Below are 6585 nucleotides of genomic sequence, written 5' to 3' on the forward strand. Positions count from 1 at the left end.
ACACACCACACACACACACAGGCACACAAACACACAATCACACACACTCTCACACGCACATACATGCACTGGCACACACAAACACACACAAGCACACACACAAAAGGACACAATCACACACACTCAGACACACAAACCCACGCACTCACACACGCACACACACATATACACATACATGCAGACATACACACACACACACACGCTCACACAAACACACACATACACAGAGATGCACGCACAAAAACACAAACATGTACGCACTCACACACACACACACATTCACACACTCATACACGCACACACACATGCACAAACACACAAACACACACACACACACATTCACACATGTACACACAAAAACACACACATACATACACTCACACACGTTCATGTACACACACACAGACAAATACACACCCTCACACACACACACACACTCTCCTGGTTCACATTCTTGGCATGACTTTGTTGTGGTAAAAAAGGAAACATCCACCCCCCCATGCCTCCCATAATCCCCTCCTGCGTGCCTGTGTGCTATCCCCGACCCTCCTGACAGATCCAGACTGAGAGGGGCTCACATCTATGTTATGTTCTGGTCCCAGACTCGGTTCTGCTCCTGGCGGGTTGATGTGTGACAGCAGGAGAGAGCAGATCAGCAGAGTTCTGGATCAGTTCTTCAGCCTCCAGCCCTGTCTTTTCACATGCTATGCACTCCTACATGGGGGGCAACGATGCCCCCTACTGAGGAGCTGACTGTCACCATGACTAACTCTGGTTTCCGCGGTTGCCGCACTATCTCGCAGCACCTGAACGACCTGAAGAAGGAGAACTTCAGCCTGAAGCTCCGGATCTACTTCCTGGAGGAGAAGATCCAGCAGAAGTTCGAGGAGAGCGGCGATGACGTGCACAAGAGGGTGAGTGGGAACTTTAATCTGGGAAAGACCTGATGATGGTTAACGTCCATGTGTGTGTGTGTGTGTGTGTGCATGCACCCAGGGCTGTAGTCAAGACCACCTTAGTCGAGTCCAAGACCAGGACTAGTAGAGTCAAAGACAAGGCCGAGTCCAAAGAGGTTCGAGACCGAGTCAAGTTGAGTGCAAGACAAGTTTAGACCAGGACTAGTCGAGTCCAAGTCAAGACCAAGTCCAAAAAGGTTTTGAGTCCAAGTCAAGACAGAGTCCAAAAAGGTTTAAGTCTGAGTCAAGACCGAGTCCAGGACAGAAAAAAAGGTCTTATGCACCTGGACTCAGTCAAGACCAGAAGCCATATTTGGCAAGAGCAGTGGCCGGGACCGAGAAGAGTCAGAGACCAAATACTAGCGAGTCCAAGACAAGTCCAAGACCAAATACTAGCGAGTCCAAGACAAGTCCGAGACCAAATACTAGTGAGTCCAAGACAAGTCTGAGACCAAATACTAGTGAGTCCAAGACAAGTCTGAGACCAAATACTAGCGAGTCCGAGACAAGTCTTAGACCAAAGAAAAACGCTCTTGAGTCCGGACTCAAGTCCAAGACCGGACTCGAGTACTACAGCCCTGCATGCGCCGGATGCATGTGTGTAGTTACCCGCACATTGGAGCTACTTTTACATTTTCTTCTCAAGCCACTTTCTACTTCTACTCTGCTAAATGTCCGAGAGAAATATAGTTTTTTTTACTCCACTACATTAATCTAGTTACTTTAGTTACTAGTTACTCTAGTTACTAGTTACTTTAGTTACTAGCTACACATCAAGGTTTTACAGTTCAGTTGGAACAAATAGCCGATGAAACACTTTGTCGTTGAAATGGGAGATTTTTCTGCTAGAGTACTTTAATTTTAACACCTGAAGTACATTTTCCAGATTTATTATAAAAATGAAAATGTGCCATGTTACATCTGCTGTCCCTGGACTGGACAGGTCGTACAATGTCACACCTAAAAAGGTAAATGGATTTTAATAGTACATATAGGTTTAACCCAACACAAGTACAACATAAATGTATAAAAAGACAATAACAAACCACGTAAGCAAAGCACAAGTGGCACAAACAGGGAGGACAGGAAAGACAAGATGGCCGCAAGATTTAGTGTCTCTGTGTAAAAGTTGACATATTCCAGTCTGTGATTATCATCAACATCCATTCCTTTAATTTTAGTCTCAATAATTCCTAATTTCTGCTTTTCTAACTCAAACATTAGGTGTAATTTGCTTCCTCCCCCCCATTCCCCGGGTTAGTTCTGACTCTGGGGACAGAAAGAAAGAAATATAAGGAGTGTGAATAAGTACGGTAGTTAAAGTAATTGTTATGATACAGTATTTACAAAATGAAGGACTTGTAATGTGAGTATTAACAGTAATAATGATTAAATAGGTAGTATAGTCAGGCAGTAGAGTCGAGCTGTAGAGTAAGGGGGTAAGAGGTTGTGTTTTCTGCCCCTGGCAGTAACTGTCTGACTGGTTTTCAGTCACTCTACAGACCCAATGACCCACACTCATGTTGCCCTCATGTTGTCCTCATGTTGTCCTCGTATTGTCCTCATGTTGTCTTCATGTTGTCCTCATGTTGTCCGCATGTTGTCCTCGTGTTGTCCTCATGTTGTCCTCATGTTGTCCTCATGTTGTCTTCATTTTGTCCTCATGTTGTCCTCATGTTGTCCTCATGTTGTCTTCATGTTGCCCTCATGTTGTCCTCATGTTGTCCTCATATTGTCCTCATGTTGTCTTCATGTTGTCCTCATGTTGCCCCCATGTTGTCCTCGTGATGTCCTCATGTTGTCCTCATGTTGTCCTCATGTTGTCTTCACATTGCCCTCATGTTGTCCTCATGTTGCCCTCATGTTGTCCTCATGTTGTCTTCATTTTGTCCTCATGTTGTCCCCATGTTGTCCTCATGTTGCCCCCATGTTGTCTTCATATTGCCCCCATGTTGTCCCCATGTTGTCCTCATGTTGTCCTCATGTTGTCCTCATGTCTTCTTCATGTTGTCCTGAAGTTGCCTTCATGTTGCCCGCATGTTGTCTTCAAGTTGCCCCCATGTTGTGCCCATGTTGTCCTCATGTTGTCTTCATGTTGTCCCCATGTTGTCCCCATGTTGTCCTCATGTTGTCCTCATGCTGAGTTTGTCTCGAATTTGTTGCTGAGTTGAGAGCCAAAAAGTTAAAAGTGGAGGTGTTGCTGGGTGAAGGGGGTGAAGGACTAGGGGTAGGGGGGTGGGGGGGGCTTTAACATTACATTGCGGGGGATGGGGTGCTTCTGTCGAGATGGATCCAGCAGGTGCTCACATCCCTTCCTGCTATTTATAGTCGTGCAGAGCTCCCTGAAACACATGTCAACACTCAGGAAGCTCGTGTTGTGTCTCTCTGCAGCACCAAGCACAACTTCATATGAAAGAAATGGGATGAATGATGTGATTTTTATCATTTATTCTCTTTATTTAGTGTAAACTCGACTAGTCCTGGTTCTTGGACTCGACTTGACTCGGACTCTAACCTTTTTGGACTCGGTCTTGTCTTGGACTCGACTAGTCCTGGTCTTGGACTCGACTAAGGGGGTCTTGACTACAGCCCTGGTCCCTACTGTACTTAACCCTTTGTGTTGTCTTCCCCATGCAACATTTATTTTTTCCAGGTCAATAATTTTAAGTTAAAACCTCCAGACACTTTTGTCACATTTCAAAGTTCTTTGTCAGTTTATTTTGGGATATTTTCTTGTTTTGACCACGTTTTTGAAGCATTCTCTGACATTTTCTGTCACTTTTTTTTAAGGTGTTCTCACTTTTCCCGAAGTTCTTTTTCACTTTTCACATTTATTTATTGAGTATGTTTATTGATCCCCAATGAGGAAATTGCAATTTACACTCCTTGGGTTTGTTAGAACACACTACACACTGGCCTAAAATACACACACACACACATGCTCAGTTCCTATGCTTGCACAAATGGAGAGATGTGAGAGTGTGGGGGGGGGGGGGGGGCTGCAGCTGCTGCACAGGCACCATGAGGGGGTTCAGTGCCTTGCTCAAGAGCAATTTGGCAGTTCCCTCCGGTTCCCAACCCAGCTCCCTACAGACTGAGCTACTGCCATCCCCCAAAATAAAGATAACACACTTCACATCATGACATATCCAGATAACACTGGAGATATGTTGGTTTTGGTGTTGCATAACATGAGAAAAGAGAACACTGATTCAAGCATTATCATTCATGTGTAATGTGTGTTTGTAGCCAGTGGGACCAGAAGCATGAACCAGCTACTCAGGTAGCGATTAGCCGAATTAGCTGTTAGCTAAACTAACGTTAGCTTCCCGGTGGTGGCTGTCACTCCCCGAATTGAGTTGCGCATGTTCAGATTTAAACGGTTTACGACATAATGTTTCATACTGAAATTAGTGGAATCCATAAAACAACAATTTTGTCTCATTACAAACAATAACAGAAGATGGGAATTATTTCAGAAACGTTGTAGCTATCTATGGTTGATTGATGCTAACGTTAGCTCAAAACACCATTCAACTGACAGCTGTTGTTGTGTTTGATGCTAACTTGTAGCTAAGCTAGCAGTGAACCAACTTTGTTAAGTAGGCCCATTTTTACTGAATGGAGAAAAACATTTCTGATTTGCTCTTTGCTCTTCCTATCTCTATCGAAATCCTAATTTTGATTGTTTTGTCTAATAAATCTCTTCACCAGAACATCGAGCTGAAGGTTGAAGTGGAGAGTCTGAAAAAGGAACTCGAGGAGAAAGAGCAGCTCCTGGACAAAGCTCTGTGAGTATTTCACTTCTTGCAGCATGCATGACCACCATGTGTCACACAGCGACCAAGAGTCCATGTATACAACCTCCCTGGGTCAGTCCGAGTCTACCTGTGCTGTACAGGTTAGTCCAAACGCCTCCAGGGAACCCTGACGGAGAACTACACTCAAAAAATGACAAAATGTCTGTATATTTGAACAAGTTGTCCTTAGAACAGCCGTTTCTGTGTATTTGCATTTCGAATTGTGATATGGCACCAAGCGTCAGTGTCAAAACAGCCTTCAGAGCGCTGGAAAAGTGCTTCAAAAAGCGTCAAAAGGGTCAAAAAAATTCTTTCATAGAATTACTAACTGAGCAGCTTTGTCTGAGACAATTTAAAATAACAGAAAAGGGAGAGGAGGAGACGCTCCATGTTCATGCACCATTTTGAAATACGTTAGCCAGTGAGGGACATACAGGACGTACTGCTCCGCCTTTCACATTCTCATGATGAACTCACAGGTGCTGCAAGTGCTTCTAACGCTGCTAATTCAGCTAATGCTGCTAACGCTGCTAATGCATATAATAATGCAGCTAATGCTGCTAATGCTGCTAATGCAGCTAATGCAGCTAATGCTGCTCATGCTACTAACGCTGCTGATGCATATAATAATGCAGCTAATGCTGCTAATGCTCCTAATGCAGCTAATGCAGCTAATGCTGCTAATGCTACTAACGCTGCTGATGCATATAATAATGCAGCTAATGCTGCTAACGCTGCCAAAGCTGCTAATGCAGCTAATGCAGCTAATGCTGCTCATGCTGCCAATGCATATAATAATGCAGCTAATGCAGCTAACGGTCGCTTCCCGGCCCTAACAAGTTAGAAGAAGGACACATGGTGGACCACACTTATTCAAAATCCAAATTTCAGGAACAGGAGTCTTCTTCTTCTTTGCCCAGAATCAGCTGTAATACCTGGACCTTAAAGTATTTGAGATTTTATGCCACAACCTTGTATTCTTCCAAAATACTCTTTGCTTCATGAGTGCACTTGGATTAAATGATGCGTGTGAGGTTTTGAGGAAGAGAAGAACCGGTTGATTATTTTCAGTGAGACAGTGTTGTCAGGCAACAGTTCTGCTCAATCTGTCAATTTAGCGCTTTGTCAAAACAAGGAGAAGGAGCAGAAGTTGGAGTCGTTGTGCAGAGTGGAGTTGAGAGCGAGGTCAGAGCCGAGGCTCTCTGTGCCCGGCTGTTTCATAAATAAACTCTCTGGCCACAGTTTATCGTTGGAGCTATTAACAGAACGGAGTAGACTGATAGATGTGGTGGGGGGGTGGAGTGAGACCTTCTGGCTGTCGCTGAGTGCTGGAGAAGTGACAGACTCAGTCATTTCCCTCTGGAGTCCACGTTTCCTTTCCCCTATAGGAGACTAACGTCAAGTCTTGTTGTTGTTACCCCCTCCGCCCTGCATCCAGGGTCTGTTTTCTGCTCCATCTCTCTGTTTGTTGGCACAATGTCTCAGAAATCATGCACACACAGTTCAACGGCGTCCCCCTTAGAGATCGGGTGAGAAGGTCAGTCCTCCGAGAGGAACTCGGAGTAGAGCCGCTGCTCCTTCACGTCGAAAAGAGCCAGTTGAGGTGGTTTGGGGATCTGGTAAGGATGCTTCCTGGGGGGGTCCCTAGGGAGGTGGTCTCGGAGAAGACCCAGGACTAGGTGGAGGGACGTCCAGCTGGGAGGAGGCCTCGGGGAAGATCTAGGACTAGGTGGAGGGACGTCCAGCTGGGAGATGGCCCTAGGGAAGACCCAGGACTAGGTGGAGGGACGTTCAGCTGGGAGGAGGCCTCGGGGGGAGACCCAGGACTA

The 6585-nt window shown here is 45.3% G+C and overlaps 1 long non-coding RNA gene across 1 annotated transcript in view; it reads right to left on the reverse strand.

Annotated features, from left to right (window-relative positions):
- Positions 1–6585, reverse strand: part of LOC117949948 — a 17594-nt gene that overhangs the window by 8668 nt on the left and 2341 nt on the right. Inside the window, exon 2 of the long non-coding RNA XR_004657775.1 lies at positions 2461–2473. This is a non-coding gene — a long non-coding RNA (uncharacterized LOC117949948). The remainder of the gene's footprint in view (positions 1–2460; positions 2474–6585) is intronic.

Source organism: Etheostoma cragini, chromosome 9, assembly GCF_013103735.1.
Source record: "Etheostoma cragini isolate CJK2018 chromosome 9, CSU_Ecrag_1.0, whole genome shotgun sequence".
Classification (NCBI taxonomy): domain Eukaryota; kingdom Metazoa; phylum Chordata; class Actinopteri; order Perciformes; family Percidae; genus Etheostoma; species Etheostoma cragini.